Source organism: Perca fluviatilis, chromosome 17 (assembly GCF_010015445.1).
Source record: "Perca fluviatilis chromosome 17, GENO_Pfluv_1.0, whole genome shotgun sequence".
NCBI lineage: Eukaryota > Metazoa > Chordata > Actinopteri > Perciformes > Percidae > Perca > Perca fluviatilis.
The window spans coordinates 9,171-25,585 of NC_053128.1; the positions used below are offsets into that span (position 1 = coordinate 9,171).

At 42.9% G+C, this 16,415-nt stretch overlaps 18 non-coding genes across 18 annotated transcripts; all 18 read left to right on the forward strand.

Annotated features, from left to right (window-relative positions):
* Window positions 1-1,894: 1,894 nt before the first annotated feature.
* Window positions 1,895-2,033, forward strand: LOC120546116. The gene has a single exon (XR_005636792.1). It is a non-coding gene; the product is annotated as a U4 spliceosomal RNA (small nuclear RNA).
* Window positions 2,034-2,724: 691 nt separating this feature from the next.
* On the forward strand, window positions 2,725-2,866 carry LOC120546122. Its single transcript, XR_005636798.1, has one exon. It is a non-coding gene; the product is annotated as a U4 spliceosomal RNA (small nuclear RNA).
* A 688-nt stretch (window positions 2,867-3,554) lies between these two features.
* LOC120546109 lies at window positions 3,555-3,696 on the forward strand. Its single transcript, XR_005636786.1, has one exon. It is a non-coding gene; the product is annotated as a U4 spliceosomal RNA (small nuclear RNA).
* Window positions 3,697-4,379: 683 nt separating this feature from the next.
* Window positions 4,380-4,518, forward strand: LOC120546125. Its single transcript, XR_005636801.1, has one exon. It is a non-coding gene; the product is annotated as a U4 spliceosomal RNA (small nuclear RNA).
* Window positions 4,519-5,201: 683 nt separating this feature from the next.
* On the forward strand, window positions 5,202-5,342 carry LOC120546143. Its single transcript, XR_005636818.1, has one exon. It is a non-coding gene; the product is annotated as a U4 spliceosomal RNA (small nuclear RNA).
* Window positions 5,343-6,025: 683 nt separating this feature from the next.
* On the forward strand, window positions 6,026-6,166 carry LOC120546144. Its single transcript, XR_005636819.1, has one exon. It is a non-coding gene; the product is annotated as a U4 spliceosomal RNA (small nuclear RNA).
* A 687-nt stretch (window positions 6,167-6,853) lies between these two features.
* Window positions 6,854-6,994, forward strand: LOC120546133. Its single transcript, XR_005636808.1, has one exon. It is a non-coding gene; the product is annotated as a U4 spliceosomal RNA (small nuclear RNA).
* Window positions 6,995-7,679: 685 nt separating this feature from the next.
* Window positions 7,680-7,820, forward strand: LOC120546113. The gene has a single exon (XR_005636790.1). It is a non-coding gene; the product is annotated as a U4 spliceosomal RNA (small nuclear RNA).
* A 683-nt stretch (window positions 7,821-8,503) lies between these two features.
* Window positions 8,504-8,644, forward strand: LOC120546110. The gene has a single exon (XR_005636787.1). It is a non-coding gene; the product is annotated as a U4 spliceosomal RNA (small nuclear RNA).
* A 683-nt stretch (window positions 8,645-9,327) lies between these two features.
* Window positions 9,328-9,468, forward strand: LOC120546120. Its single transcript, XR_005636796.1, has one exon. It is a non-coding gene; the product is annotated as a U4 spliceosomal RNA (small nuclear RNA).
* Window positions 9,469-10,151: 683 nt separating this feature from the next.
* LOC120546111 lies at window positions 10,152-10,292 on the forward strand. Its single transcript, XR_005636788.1, has one exon. It is a non-coding gene; the product is annotated as a U4 spliceosomal RNA (small nuclear RNA).
* A 684-nt stretch (window positions 10,293-10,976) lies between these two features.
* Window positions 10,977-11,117, forward strand: LOC120546121. The gene has a single exon (XR_005636797.1). It is a non-coding gene; the product is annotated as a U4 spliceosomal RNA (small nuclear RNA).
* Window positions 11,118-11,800: 683 nt separating this feature from the next.
* On the forward strand, window positions 11,801-11,943 carry LOC120546118. Its single transcript, XR_005636794.1, has one exon. It is a non-coding gene; the product is annotated as a U4 spliceosomal RNA (small nuclear RNA).
* Window positions 11,944-12,633: 690 nt separating this feature from the next.
* On the forward strand, window positions 12,634-12,772 carry LOC120546123. The gene has a single exon (XR_005636799.1). It is a non-coding gene; the product is annotated as a U4 spliceosomal RNA (small nuclear RNA).
* Window positions 12,773-13,460: 688 nt separating this feature from the next.
* On the forward strand, window positions 13,461-13,603 carry LOC120546115. Its single transcript, XR_005636791.1, has one exon. It is a non-coding gene; the product is annotated as a U4 spliceosomal RNA (small nuclear RNA).
* Window positions 13,604-14,298: 695 nt separating this feature from the next.
* On the forward strand, window positions 14,299-14,440 carry LOC120546112. The gene has a single exon (XR_005636789.1). It is a non-coding gene; the product is annotated as a U4 spliceosomal RNA (small nuclear RNA).
* Window positions 14,441-15,129: 689 nt separating this feature from the next.
* On the forward strand, window positions 15,130-15,270 carry LOC120546117. The gene has a single exon (XR_005636793.1). It is a non-coding gene; the product is annotated as a U4 spliceosomal RNA (small nuclear RNA).
* A 689-nt stretch (window positions 15,271-15,959) lies between these two features.
* On the forward strand, window positions 15,960-16,100 carry LOC120546124. Its single transcript, XR_005636800.1, has one exon. It is a non-coding gene; the product is annotated as a U4 spliceosomal RNA (small nuclear RNA).
* Window positions 16,101-16,415: the final 315 nt, after the last annotated feature.

Here is a 16,415-nt window from a genome sequence, read left to right on the forward strand (position 1 = left end):
AAAGAACAGCAAGTTTATTGTGAAGGTTCAAAACACCAAAGGACCCTACCTGTATGTGTGGGCTGTTACCATTGCAGAGATTTTTACCCGTACCAACATCCCATTTCATCCCTTATCCCTAACCTTAACCGTTCTAGCACAGTGGTGCGTAAGCACAACTGTCATTATTTGCAATGCTGGCTTCACAGTGCCAACCACCTGCTAGGAGATGCCAGACTAGCACCCACAGGTGAGGGCTGTTACCCCCCAACCCCCTTACCTAAACTTAACCATTCTAGCACAGTGGTGCCTAAACCCAATTGTCGTTATTTGCAAAGCTGACCTTACAATGCCGGCTGGATAGGTGGCATTCGCGAAGCCGACTTTACAAGGCCCCCCAAGGGGGAGCCACCCATTGACCCACAGAAGGGGCTAACCTCGGGTATACATTTAGGAAAAGGCCCACCTCAGCGCACCTTGACCTCGGTTCGGTCCGGGAACCACACTTAAGCCCCCGCTATGGCCACAGACCCGGCAGCGAAATATTTTGCGTTGCCCTGGTCATTTCAATATCAGGCGCTTTGCAATGGCGAAGTGAAATGCGCGTTTATGGTAGAAGTGAATCAGGCTTATTTAGTGAAATTGCTAGCGCTTTACATGTATAGTGAATTGCTAGGCCGGCTTTACAATACGGTGTGAAATTGCTAGGCCGCTTTACAACAGGTGAAGTCAGCGGCTTTACAATGGCGAAGTGAAATTGCTAGGCCGGCTTTACAATGGCTAAGTGAAGTGCGAGGCGGTCAACACCGTTTAGAGGATCATCACTTGATGATGCGTGGCTATCACCCTTACCTAGTTCCCAGGTTGGCGTACATTTTCAAAGTGTCAAAAAACACACTCCTTGCGAAGCCGGCATTTGCTAGATGACTTGCAGAATCCGGCTTTACAATGAAACACTTTTCACACTTTGAAATTAGCTGTTGGATTCCGTAAGCGAATCGCGGCATATATGCTGCCAGCGGAACAGCATCCAACAGATTATTTCAAAGTGTCAGAAACACACTCATTGCAAAGCTGGCTTTACAATGCCAGAATGGCTGAACACACACACACCATGTGGTTCCAGTCTCGTCAAAATCTGGCCACCAGCTGGCTCAATCGCATTGGCGTATCTTGCTAATTTCACGCGTGGCGTTACATGCACCGATACATGGCATTTGCTTCAGTTAAACCCTTACCCCTCGCCCGTATGAAAAACAACACTTTGGTTCTTTTTATGTGAAAGAACAGCAAGTTTATTGTGAAGGTTCAAAACACCAAAGGACCCTACCTGTATGTGTGGGCTGTTACCATTGCAGGGATTGTTACCCGTTACCAACATCCCATTTCATCCCTTATCCCTAACCTTAACCATTCTAGCACAGTGGTGCGTAAGCACAACTGTCATTATTTGCAATGCTGGCTTCACAGTGCCAACCACCTGCTAGGAGATACCAGACTAGCACCCACAGGTGAGGGCTGTTACCCCCAACCCCTTACCTAAACTTAACCATTTTAGCACAGTGGTTCCTAAAACCCAACTGTGCGTTATTTGCGACGCTGACCTTACAATGCCGGCTGGATAGGTGGCATTCGGAAGCCGACTTTACAAGGCCCACCAAGGGGAGCCACCCATCGGCCCACAGAAGGGGCTAACCTCCGGGTATACATTCAGGAAAAGAGCCCACCTCAGGCACCTTGACCTCCGGTCGGTCCGGGAACCCACACTTAAGCCCCCGCTATGGCCACACTTAACCCGGTACGAAATATTTTCCCTGCCCTGGTCATCTCATTTCAATATTGCGAGGCCGGCTTTGCAATGGCGAAGTGAAATTGCGAGGCCGGTTTTACAATGGCAAAGCGAAATTGCGAGGCCGGCTTTACAATGGCAATTTCATAGTCTATGAAGTTGTACTGAGACGTGATTATTGCTGGTTGAAAACTTAACCCAATACCCCGCCAGGATGATTTGAAATATAGTCAGCTCTGGCAATTTTTGTTAGTCTCATGGGAGACTTGATGTTCTGTACAAATAGTAAAACTAAAGGCTGCAGGTGATACATTCTTGTGAACTTTGAATATCTTCATTAGATGTTGTTATCCCATGCTGTCCAAGTTGTACCGTACTTTCACAAGTTACGTTATCCAAATAATATAGTAGTTCCAGCCATTGTGTAACTGGCTAAATGGCGTTTCCTGGAATGGCCACTTGAGGCTGGCTCCAACAGTGAGTCAGTCACCATTGACATCTATGCTGAAATGCCCAAATTTACAGCAGAAGTAACCATGTATAAGGCTTAGTTCAAAAACCGGGTAGGTCTCTTTAGCCAAATTTCCTGTTCACCACATAGTTGGTGAACTAACCCGTTTGCAATTATTTTAAGGATTAAAGTTCTGTGTAATTGAGGGGCTGGTCCGGTTTGAGTAATGGGTTGGGTGCGTCCGCGGAGACTGTGGCGCAACATAGACTGAGGGCTTCCCGTTACGCCCCACATTAACTCTGGAAAAACTATGGACCATGTTTCATACGGTTTATGGTATATACCTGTTCGGGCAGCGACCTCATGGAAAAGGCGTGGTTTATGGTCAAGAAGCCAATCACAATCATCATCAGTATGACTGTACACCCCCTGAGGTTGGAAAAATGCACCATATGTGTTGTGAGTGCTAAACGAGGTCCAGTTTAATGTTGTATGTGTTTAAGACATTCTTTCGCAACCCGCAATTTCATAGTCTATGAAGTTGTACTGAGACGTGATTATTGCTGGTTGAAAACTTAACCCAATACCCTGCCAGGATGATTTGAAATATAGTCAGCTCTGGCAATTTTTGTTAGTCTGCTGGGAGAAGACTTGATGTTCTGTACAAATAGTAAAACTAAAGGCTGCAGGTGATACATTCTTGTGAACTTTGAATATCTTCATTAGATGTTGTTATCCCATGCTGTCCAAGTTGTACCGTACTTTCACAAGTTACGTTATCCAAATAATATAGTAGTTCCAGCCATTGTGTAACTGGCTAAACTGCGGTTTCCTGGAATGGCCACTTGAGGCTGGCTCCAACAGTGAGTCAGTCACCATTGACATCTATGCTGAAATGCCCAAATTTACAGCAGAAGTAACCATGTATAAGGCTTAGTTCAAAAACCGGGTTGGGTCTCTTTAGCCAAATTTCCTGTTCACCACATAGTTGGTGAACTAACCCGTTTGCAATTCTTTTAAGGATTAAAGTTCTGTGTAATTGAGGGCTGGTCCGGTTTGAGTGACGGTTGGGTGCGTCACGGAGACTGTGGCCAACATAGACTGAGGGCTTCGTTCGCCCCACATTAACTCTGGAAAAACTATGGACCATGTTTCATACGGTTTATGGTATATACCTGTTCAGCCGCGACCTCATGGAAAAGGCGTGGTTTATGGTCAAGAAGCCAATCACAATCATCATCAGTATGACTGTACACCCCCTGAGGTTGGAAAAATGCACCATATGTGTTGTGAGTGCTAAACGAGGTCCAGTTTAATGTTGTATGTGTTTAAGACATTCTTTCGCAGCGGCAATTTCATAGTCTATGAAGTTGTACTGAGACGTGATTATTGCTGGTTGAAAACTTAACCCAATACCCCGCCAGGGATGATTTGAAATATAGTCAGCTCTGGCAATTTTTGTTAGTCTCATGGGAGACTTGATGTTCTGTACAAATAGTAAAACTAAAGGCTGCAGGTGATACATTCTTGTGAACTTTGAATATCTTCATTAGATGTTGTTATCCCATGCTGTCCAAGTTGTACCGTACTTTCACAAGTTACGTTATCCAAATAATATAGTAGTTCCAGCCATTGTGTAACTGGCTAAACTGCGTTTCCTGGAATGGCCACTTGAGGCTGGCTCCAACAGTGAGTCAGTCACCATTGACATCTATGCTGAAATGCCCAAATTTACAGCAGAAGTAACCATGTATAAGGCTTAGTTCAAAAACCGGGTAGGTCTCTTTAGCCAAATTTCCTGTTCACCACATAGTTGGTGAACTAACCCGTTTGCAATTATTTTAAGGATTAAAGTTCTGTGTAATTGAGGGCTGGTCCGGTTTGAGTGACGGTTGGGTGCGTCACGGAGACTGTGGCCAACATAGACTGAGGGCTTCGTTCGCCCCACATTAACTCTGGAAAAACTATGGACCATGTTTCATACGGTTTATGGTATATACCTGTTCAGCCGCGACCTCATGGAAAAGGCGTGGTTTATGGTCAAGAAGCCAATCACAATCATCATCAGTATGACTGTACACCCCCTGAGGTTGGAAAAATGCACCATATGTGTTGTGAGTGCTAAACGAGGTCCAGTTTAATGTTGTATGTGTTTAAGACATTCTTTCCAGCTGCATTTCATAGTCTATGAAGTTGTACTGAGACGTGATTATTGCTGGTTGAAAACTTAACCCAATACCCTGCCAGGATGATTTGAAATATAGTCAGCTCTGGCAATTTTTGTTAGTCTCATGGGAGACTTGATGTTCTGTACAAATAGTAAAACTAAAGGCTGCAGGTGATACATTCTTGTGAACTTTGAATATCTTCATTAGATGTTGTTATCCCATGCTGTCCAAGTTGTACCGTACTTTCACAAGTTACGTTATCCAAATAATATAGTAGTTCCAGCCATTGTGTAACTGGCTAAACTGCGGTTCCTGGAATGGCCACTTGAGGCTGGCTCCAACAGTGAGTCAGTCACCATTGACATCTATGCTGAAATGCCCAAATTTACAGCAGAAGTAACCATGTATAAGGCTTAGTTCAAAAACCGGGTAGGTCTCTTTAGCCAAATTTCCTGTTCACCACATAGTTGGTGAACTAACCCGTTTACAATTCTTTTAAGGATTAAAGTTCTGTGTAATTGAGGGCTGGTCCGGTTTGAGTGACGGTTGGGTGCGTCACGGAGACTGTGGCCAACATAGACTGAGGGCTTCGTTCGCCCCACATTAACTCTGGAAAAACTATGGACCATGTTTCATACGGTTTATGGTATATACCTGTTCAGCCGCGACCTCATGGAAAAGGCGTGGTTTATGGTCAAGAAGCCAATCACAATCATCATCAGTATGACTGTACACCCCCTGAGGTTGGAAAAATGCACCATATGTGTTGTGAGTGCTAAACGAGGTCCAGTTTAATGTTGTATGTGTTTAAGACATTCTTTCGCAGCGGCAATTTCATAGTCTATGAAGTTGTACTGAGACGTGATTATTGCTGGTTGAAAACTTAACCCAATACCCTGCCAGGATGATTTGAAATATAGTCAGCTCTGGCAATTTTTGTTAGTCTCATGGGAGACTTGATGTTCTGTACAAATAGTAAAACTAAAGGCTGCAGGTGATACATTCTTGTGAACTTTGAATATCTTCATTAGATGTTGTTATCCCATGCTGTCCAAGTTGTACCGTACTTTCACAAGTTACGTTATCCAAATAATATAGTAGTTCCAGCCATTGTGTAACTGGCTAAACTGCGTTTCCTGGAATGGCCACTTGAGGCTGGCTCCAACAGTGAGTCAGTCACCATTGACATCTATGCTGAAATGCCCAAATTTACAGCAGAAGTAACCATGTATAAGGCTTAGTTCAAAAACCGGGTAGGTCTCTTTAGCCAAATTTCCTGTTCACGACATAGTTGGTGAACTAACCCGTTTGCAATTATTTTAAGGATTAAAGTTCTGTGTAATTGAGGGCTGGTCCGGTTTGAGTGACGGTTGGGTGCGTCACGGAGACTGTGGCCAACATAGACTGAGGGCTTCGTTCGCCCCACATTAACTCTGGAAAAACTATGGACCATGTTTCATACGGTTTATGGTATATACCTGTTCAGCCGCGACCTCATGGAAAAGGCGTGGTTTATGGTCAAGAAGCCAATCACAATCATCATCAGTATGACTGTACACCCCCTGAGGTTGGAAAAATGCACCATATGTGTTGTGAGTGCTAAACGAGGTCCAGTTTAATGTTGTATGTGTTTAAGACATTCTTTCGCAGCGGCAATTTCATAGTCTATGAAGTTGTACTGAGACGTGATTATTGCTGGTTGAAAACTTAACCCAATACCCTGCCAGGATGATTTGAAATATAGTCAGCTCTGGCAATTTTTGTTAGTCTCATGGGAGACTTGATGTTCTGTACAAATAGTAAAACTAAAGACTGCAGGTGATACATTCTTGTGAACTTTGAATATCTTCATTAGATGTTGTTATCCCCATGCTGTTCAAGTTGTACACCTCACGACTTTCACAAGTTACGTTATCCAAATAATATAGTAGTTCCAGCCATTGTGTAACTGGCTAAACTGCGTTTCCTGGAATGGCCACTTGAGGCTGGCTCCAACAGTGAGTCAGTCACCATTGACATCTATGCTGAAATGCCCAAATTTACAGCAGAAGTAACCATGTATAAGGCTTAGTTCAAAAACCGGGTAGGTCTCTTTAGCCAAATTTCCTGTTCACCACATAGTTGGTGAACTAACCCGTTTGCAATTCTTTTAAGGATTAAAGTTCTGTGTAATTGAGGGCTGGTCCGGTTTGAGTGACGGTTGGGTGCGACGGAGACTGTAGTCAACATAGACTGAGGGCGCGTTCGGCCCCACATTAACTCTGGAAAAACTATGGACCATGTTTCATACGGTTTATGGTATATACCTGTTCAGCCGCGACCTCATGGAAAAGGCGTGGTTTATGGTCAAGAAGCCAATCACAATCATCATCAGTATGACTGTACACCCCCTGAGGTTGGAAAAATGCACCATATGTGTTGTGAGTGCTAAACGAGGTCCAGTTTAATGTTGTATGTGTTTAAGACATTCTTTCGCAGCGGCAATTTCATAGTCTATGAAGTTGTACTGAGACGTGATTATTGCTGGTTGAAAACTTAACCCAATACCCCGCCAGGATGATTTGAAATATAGTCAGCTGTGGCAATTTTTGTTAGTCTCATGGGAGACTTGATGTTCTGTACAAATAGTAAAACTAAAAGCTGCAGGTGATACATTCTTGTGAACTTTGAATATCTTCATTAGATGTTGTTATCCCATGCTGTCCAAGTTGTACCGTACTTTCACAAGTTACGTTATCCAAATAATATAGTAGTTCCAGCCATTGTGTAACTGGCTAAACTGCGTTTCCTGGAATGGCCACTTGAGGCTGGCTCCAACAGTGAGTCAGTCACCATTGACATCTATGCTGAAATGCCCAAATTTACAGCAGAAGTAACCATGTATAAGGCTTAGTTCAAAAACCGGGTAGGTCTCTTTAGCCAAATTTCCTGTTCACCATACATAGTTGGTGAACTAACCCGTTGCAATTCTTTTAAGGATTAAAGTTCTGTGTAATTGAGGGCTGGTCCGGGTTTGAGTGACGGTTGGGAGCGCCACGGAGACTGTGGCCAACATAGACTGAGGGCTTCGTTCGCCCCACATTAACTCTGGAAAAACTATGGACCATGTTTCATACGGTTTATGGTATATACCTGTTCAGCCGCGCCCTCATGGAAAAGGCGTGGTTTATGGTCAAGAAGCCAATCACAATCATCATCAGTATGACTGTACACCCCTGAGGTTGGAAAAAGCACCCATATGTGTTGTGAGTGCTAAACGAGGTCCAGTTTAATGTTGTATGTGTTTAAGACATTCTTTTCGCGAGCGCAATTTCATAGTCTATGAAGTTGTACTGAGACGTGATTATTGCTGGTTGAAAACTTAACCCAATACCCCGCCAGGATGATTTGAAATATAGTCAGCTCTGGCAATTTTTGTTAGTCTCATGGGAGACTTGATGTTCTGTACAAATAGTAAAACTAAAGGCTGCAGGTGATACATTCTTGTGAACTTTGAATATCTTCATTAGATGTTGTTATCCCATGCTGTCCAAGTTGTACCGTACTTTCACAAGTTACGTTATCCAAATAATATAGTAGTTCCAGCCATTGTGTAACTGGCTAAACTGCGTTTCCTGGAATGGCCACTTGAGGCTGGCTCCAACAGTGAGTCAGTCACCATTGACATCTATGCTGAAATGCCCAAATTTACAGCAGAAGTAACCATGTATAAGGCTTAGTTCAAAAACCGGGTAGGTCTCTTTAGCCAAATTTCCTGTTCACGACATAGTTGGTGAACTAACCCGTTTGCAATTCTTTTAAGGATTAAAGTTCTGTGTAATTGAGGGCTGGTCCGGTTTGAGTGACGGTTGGGTGCGTCACGGAGACTGTGGCCAACATAGACTGAGGGCTTCGTTCGCCCCACAATAACTCTGGAAAAACTATGGACCATGTTTCATACGGTTTATGGTATATACCTGTTCAGCCGCGACCTCATGGAAAAGGCGTGGTTTATGGTCAAGAAGCTAATCACAATCATCATCAGTATGACTGTACACCCCCTGAGGTTGAAAAAATGCACCATATGTGTTGTGAGTGCTATACAAGGTCCAGTTTAATGTTGTATAATTTTGAGATATTCTTTCGCAGCGGCGATTTCATAGTCTATGAAGTTGTACTGAGACGTGATTATTGCTGGTTGAAAACTTAACCCAATACCCTGCCAGGATGATTTGAAATATAGTCAGCTCTGGCAATTTTTGTTAGTCTCATGGGAGACTTGATGTTCTGTACAAATAGTAAAACTAAAGGCTGCAGGTGATACATTCTTGTGAACTTTGAATATCTTCATTAGATGTTGTTATCCCATGCTGTCCAAGTTGTACCGTACTTTCACAAGTTACGTTATCCAAATAATATAGTAGTTCCAGCCATTGTGTAACTGGCTAAATGGCGTTTCCTGGAATGGCCACTTGAGGCTGGCTCCAACAGTGAGTCAGTCACCATTGACATCTATGCTGAAATGCCCAAATTTACAGCAGAAGTAACCATGTATAAGGCTTAGTTCAAAAACCGGGTAGGTCTCTTTAGCCAAATTTCCTGTTCACCACATAGTTGGTGAACTAACCCGTTTGCAATTCTTTTAAGGATTAAAGTTCTGTGTAATTGAGGGCTGGTCCGGTTTGAGTGACGGTTGGGTGCGTCACGGAGACTGTGGCCAACATAGACTGAGGGCTTCGTTCGCCCCACATTAACTCTGGAAAAACTATGGACCATGTTTCATACGGTTTATGGTATATACCTGTTCAGCCGCGACCTCATGGAAAAGGCGTGGTTTATGGTCAAGAAGCCAATCACAATCATCATCAGTATGACTGTACACCCCCTGAGGTTGGAAAAATGCACCATATGTGTTGTGAGTGCTAAACGAGGTCCAGTTTAATGTTGTATGTGTTTAAGACATTCTTTCGCAGCGGCAATTTCATAGTCTATGAAGTTGTACTGAGAAGTGATTATTGCTGGTTGAAAACTTAACCCAGTACCCTTCCAGGATGATTTGAAATATAGTCAGCTCTGGCAATTTTTGTTAGTCTCATGGGAGACTTGATGTTCTGTACAAATAGTAAAACTAAAGGCTGCAGGTGATACATTCTTGTGAACTTTGAATATCTTCATTAGATGTTGTTATCCCATGCTGTCCAAGTTGTACCGTACTTTCACAAGTTACGTTATCCAAATAATATAGTAGTTCCAGCCATTGTGTAACTGGCTAAACTGCGTTTCCTGGAATGGCCACTTGAGGCTGGCTCCAACAGTGAGTCAGTCACCATTGACATCTATGCTGAAATGCCCAAATTTACAGCAGAAGTAACCATGTATAAGGCTTAGTTCAAAAACCGGGTAGGTCTCTTTAGCCAAATTTCCTGTTCACCACATAGTTGGTGAACTAACCCGTTTGCAATTATTTTAAGGATTAAAGTTCTGTGTAATTGAGGGCTGGTCCGGGTTTGAGTGACGGTTGGGCGTCCACGGAGACTGTGGCCAACATAGACTGAGGGCTTCGTTACGCCCACATTAACTCTGGAAAAACTATGGACCATGTTTCATACGGTTTATGGTATATACCTGTTCAGCCGCGACCTCATGGAAAAGGCGTGGTTTATGGTCAAGAAGCCAATCACAATCATCATCAGTATGACTGTACACCCCCTGAGGTTGGAAAAATGCACCATATGTGTTGTGAGTGCTAAACGAGGTCCAGTTTAATGTTGTATGTGTTTAAGACATTCTTTCGCAGCGGCAATTTCATAGTCTATGAAGTTGTACTGAGAAGTGATTATTGCTGGTTGAAAACTTAACCCAATACCCCGCCAGGATGATTTGAAATATAGTCAGCTCTGGCAATTTTTGTTAGTCTCATGGGAGACTTGATGTTCTGTACAAATAGTAAAACTAAAGGCTGCAGGTGATACATTCTTGTGAACTTTGAATATCTTCATTAGATGTTGTTATCCCATGCTGTCCAAGTTGTACCGTACTTTCACAAGTTACGTTATCCAAATAATATAGTAGTTCCAGCCATTGTGTAACTGGCTAAACTGCGTTTCCTGGAATGGCCACTTGAGGCTGGCTCCAACAGTGAGTCAGTCACCATTGACATCTATGCTGAAATGCCCAAATTTACAGCAGAAGTAACCATGTATAAGGCTTAGTTCAAAAACCGGGTAGGTCTCTTTAGCCAAATTTCCTGTTCACCACATAGTTGGTGAACTAACCCGTTTGCAATTATTTTAAGGATTAAAGTTCTGTGTAATTGAGGGCTGGTCCGGTTTGAGTGACGGTTGCGGCGTCGCACGGAGACTGTGGCCAACATAGACTGAGGGCTTCGTTCGTCCCACAATAACTCTGGAAAAACTATGGACCATGTTTCATACGGTTTATGGTATATACCTGTTAAGCCGCGTCCTCATGGAAAAGGCGTGGTTTATGGTCAAGAAGCCAATCACAATCATCATCAGTATGACTGTACACCCCCTGAGGTTGAAAAAATGCACCATATGTGTTGTGAGTGCTAAACGAGGTCCAGTTTAATGTTGTATGTGTTTAAGACATTCTTTCGCAGCGGCAATTTCATAGTCTATGAAGTTGTACTGAGACGTGATTATTGCTGGTTGAAAACTTAACCCAATACCCCGCCAGGATGATTTGAAATATAGTCAGCTCTGGCAATTTTTGTTAGTCTCATGGGAGACTTGATGTTCTGTACAAATAGTAAAACTAAAGGCTGCAGGTGATACATTCTTGTGAACTTTGAATATCTTCATTAGATGTTGTTATCCCATGCTGTCCAAGTTGTACCGTACTTTCACAAGTTACGTTATCCAAATAATATAGTAGTTCCAGCCATTGTCTAACTGGCTAAAGTGCGGTTCCTGGAATGGCCACTTGAGGCTGGCTCCAACAGTGAGTCAGTCACCATTGACATCTATGCTGAAATGCCCAAATTTACAGCAGAAGTAACCATGTATAAGGCTTAGTTCAAAAACCGGGTAGGTCTCTTTAGCCAAATTTCCTGTTCACCACATAGTTGGTGAACTAACCCGTTTGCAATTCTTTTAAGGATTAAAGTTCTGTGTAATTGAGGGCTGGTCCGGTTTGAGTGACGGTTGGGTGCGTCACGGAGACTGTGGCCAACATAGACTGAGGGCTTCGTTCGCCCCACATTAACTCTGGAAAAACTATGGACCATGTTTCATACGGTTTATGGTATATACCTGTTCAGCCGCGACCTCATGGAAAAGGCGTGGTTTATGGTCAAGAAGCCAATCACAATCATCATCAGTATGACTGTACACCCCCTGAGGTTGGAAAAATGCACCATATGTGTTGTGAGTGCTAAACGAGGTCCAGTTTAATGTTGTATGTGTTTAAGACATTCTTTCGCAGCGGCAATTTCATAGTCTATGAAGTTGTACTGAGACGTGATTATTGCTGGTTGAAAACTTAACCCAATATCCCGCCAGGATGATTTGAAATATAGTCAGCTCTGTAGCAAATTTTGTTAGTCTCATGGGAGACTTGATGTTCTGTACAAATAGTAAAACTAAAGGCTGCAGGTGATACATTCTTGTGAACTTTGAATATCTTCATTAGATGTTGTTATCCCATGCTGTCCAAGTTGTACCGTACTTTCACAAGTTACGTTATCCAAATAATATAGTAGTTCCAGCCATTGTGTAACTGGCTAAACTGCGTTTCCTGGAATGGCCACTTGAGGCTGGCTCCAACAGTGAGTCAGTCACCATTGACATCTATGCTGAAATGCCCAAATTTACAGCAGAAGTAACCATGTATAAGGCTTAGTTCAAAAACCGGGTAGGTCTCTTTAGCCAAATTTCCTGTTCACCACATAGTTGGTGAACTAACCCGTTTGCAATTCTTTTAAGGATTAAAGTTCTGTGTAATTGAGGGCTGGTCCGGGTTTGAGTGACGGTGGTGGGTAAAGCGTCACGGAGACTGTGGCCAACATAGACTGAGGGCTTCGTTCGCCCCCACATTAACTCTGGAAAAACTATGGACCATGTTTCATACGGTTTATGGTATATACCTGTTCAGCCGCGACCTCATGGAAAAGGCGTGGTTTATGGTCAAGAAGCCAATCACAATCATCATCAGTATGACTGTACACCCCCTGAGGTTGGAAAAATGCACCATATGTGTTGTGAGTGCTAAACGAGGTCCAGTTTAATGTTGTATGTGTTTAAGACATTCTTTCGCAGCGGCAATTTCATAGTCTATGAAGTTGTACTGAGACGTGATTATTGCTGGTTGAAAACTTACCCCATACCCCGCCAGGATGATTTGAAATATAGTCAGCTCTGGTGCTTTTGTTAGTCTCATGGGAGACTTGATGTTCTGTACAAATAGTAAAACTAAAGGCTGCAGGTGATACATTCTTGTGAACTTTGAATATCTTCATTAGATGTTGTTATCCCATGCTGTCCAAGTTGTAACGTACTTTCACAAGTTACGTTATCCAAATAATATAGTAGTTCCAGCCATTGTGTAACTGGCTAAACTGCGTGCTTCCTGGAATGGCCACTTGAGGCTGGCTCCAACAGTGAGTCAGTCACCATTGACATCTATGCTGAAATGCCCAAATTTACAGCAGAAGTAACCATGTATAAGGCTTAGTTCAAAAACCGGGTAGGTCTCTTTAGCCAAATTTCCTGTTCACCACATAGTTGGTGAACTAACCCGTTTCCAATTACTTTTAAGGATTAAAGTTCTGTGTAATTGAGGGCTGGTCCGGGTTTGAGTGACGGTTGGGTGCGTCCACGGAGACTGTGGCCAACATAGACTGAGGGCTTCGTTCGCCCCAATATATAACTCTGGAAAACTATGGACCATGTTTCATACGGTTTATGGTATATACCTGTTCAGCCGCGAACTCATGGAAAAGGCGTGGTTTATGGTCAAGAAGCCAATCACAATCATCATCAGTATGACTGTACACCCCTGAGGTTGGAAAAATGCACCATATGTGTTGTGAGTGCTAAACGAGGTCCAGTTTAATGTTGTATGTGTTTAAGACATTCTTTCGCGAGCGGCAATTTCATAGTCTATGAAGTTGTACTGAGACGTGATTATTGCTGGTTGAAAAACTTAACCCAATACCCCGCCAGGATGATTTGAAATATAGTCAGCTCTGGCAATTTTTGTTAGTCTCATGGGAGACTTGATGTTCTGTACAAATAGTAAAACTAAAGGCTGCAGGTGATACATTCTTGTGAACTTTGAATATCTTCATTAGATGTTGTTATCCCATGCTGTCCAAGTTGTAACGTACTTTCACAAGTTACGTTATCCAAATAATATAGTAGTTCCAGCCATTGTGTAACTGGCTAAACATGCGCGTTCCTGGAATGGCCACTTTGAGGCTGGCTCCAACAGTGAGTCAGTCACCATTGACATCTATGCTGAAATGCCCAAATTTACAGCAGAAGTAACCATGTATAAGGCTTAGTTCAAAAACCGGGTAGGTCTCTTTAGCCAAATTTCCTGTTCACCACATACATAGTTGGTGAACTAACCCGTTTGCAATTATTTTAAGGATTAAAGTTCTGTGTAATTGAGGGCTGGTCCGGGTTTGAGTGGACGGTTGCGGTGCGCCACGGAGACTGTGGCCAACATAGACTGAGGGCTTCGCGCTCACTCCACATTAACTCTGGAAAAACTATGGACCATGTTTCATACGGTTTATGGTATATACCTGTTCAGCCGCCACCCTCATGGAAAAGGCGTGGTTTATGGTCAAGAAGCCAATCACAATCATCATCAGTATGACTGTACACCCCTGAGGTTGGAAAAATGCACCATATGTGTTGTGAGTGCTAAACGAGGTCCAGTTTAATGTTGTATGTGTTTAAGACATTCTTTCGCGAGCGGCAATTTCATAGTCTATGAAGTTGTACTGAGACCTGATTATTGCTGGTTGAAAACTTAACCCAACACTCCGCCAGGATGATTTGAAATATAGTCAGCTCTGGCAATTTTTGTTAGTCTCATGGGAGACTTGATGTTCTGTACAAATAGTAAAACTAAAGGCTGCAGGTGATACATTCTTGTGAACTTTGAATATCTTCATTAGATGTTGTTATCCCATGCTGTCCAAGTAGTACCGTACTTTCACTAGCTATCGTTATCCAAATAATATAGTAGTTCCAGCCATTGTGTAACTGGCTAAACTGGGCGTTCCTGGAATGGCCACTTGAGGCTGGCTCCAACAGTGAGTCAGTCACCATTGACATCTATGCTGAAATGCCCAAATTTACAGCAGAAGTAACCATGTATAAGGCTTAGTTCAAAAACCGGGTAGGTCTCTTTAGCCAAATTTCCTGTTCACCACATAGTTGGTGAACTAACCCGCTTGCCAATTCTTTTAAGGATTAAAGTTCTGTGTAATTGAGGGCTGGTCCGGTTTGAGTGACGGTTAGGCGCGTCCACGGAGACTGTGGCCAACATAGACTGAGGGCTTCGTTACGCCCCACATTAACTCTGGAAAAAACTATGGACCATGTTTCATACGGTTTATGGTATATACCTGTTCAGCCGCGACCTCATGGAAAAGGGCGTGGTTTATGGTCAAGAAGCCAATCACAATCATCATCAGTATGACTGTACACCCCTGAGGTTGGAAAAATGCACCATATGTGTTGTGAGTGCTAAACGAGGTCCAGTTTAATGTTGTATGTGTTTAAGACATTCTTTGCAGCGGCAATTTCATAGTCTATGAAGTTGTACTGAGACGTGATTATTGCTGGTTGAAAACTTAACCCAATACCCCGTCCAGGATGATTTGAAATATAGTCAGCTCTGGCAATTTTTGTTAGTCTCATGGGAGACTTGATGTTCTGTACAAATAGTAAAACTAAAGGCTGCAGGTGATACATTCTTGTGAACTTTGAATATCTTCATTAGATGTTGTTATCCCATGCTGTCCAAGTTGTAACGGGACTTTCACAAGTTACGTTATCCAAATAATATAGTAGTTCCAGCCATTGTGTAACCGGCTAAAGTGCGTTTCCTGGAATGGCCACTTTTGAGGCTGGCTCCAACAGTGAGTCAGTCACCATTGACATCTATGCTGAAATGCCCAAATTTACAGCAGAAGTAACCATGTATAAGGCTTAGTTCAAAAACCGGGAGGTCTCTTTAGCCAAATTTCCTGTTCACGCACATAGTTGGTGAACTAACCCGTTTGCAATTCTTTTAAGGATTAAAGTTCTGTGTAATTGAGGGCTGGTCCGGTTTGAGTGGACGGTTGCGTGCGTCACGGAGACTGTGGCCAACATAGACTGAGGGCTTCGTTAGCCCACACATTAACTCTGGAAAAACTATGGACCATGTTTCATACGGTTTATGGTATATACCTGTTCAGCCACGACCTCATGGAAAGGGCGCGTGGTTTATGGTCAAGAAGCCAATCACAATCATCATCAGTATGACTGTACACCCCTGAGGTTGGAAAAATGCACCATATGTGTTGTGAGTGCTAAACGAGGTCCAGTTTAATGTTGTATGTGTTTAAGACATTCTTTCGCGAGCGCCAATTTCATAGTCTATGAAGTTGTACTGAGACGTATTATTGCTGGTTGAAAACTTAACCCAATACCCCGCCGGGATGATTTGAAATATAGTCAGCTCTGGCAATTTTTGTTAGTCTCATGGGAGACTTGATGTTCTGTACAAATAGTAGAACTAAAGGCTGCAGGTGATACATTCTTGTGAACTTTGAATATCTTCATTAGATGTTGTTATCCCATGCTGTCCAAGTTGTACCGTACTTTCACAAATTACGTTATCCAAATAAAAAGCTGGCGTTACCCACTCTAGCTGAGCTGGGAATCTGCCGTGCTCGTGATTTATTCATATTTTATTTTCTTTGCAGATAGTGATATGCTATGATGCACTGATGCCAGGCAGGCTAGTTGCTTGTAGTCGAAGTCTGTGAGATAACAAAACTTCCTTTGAATATAATGTGCATATA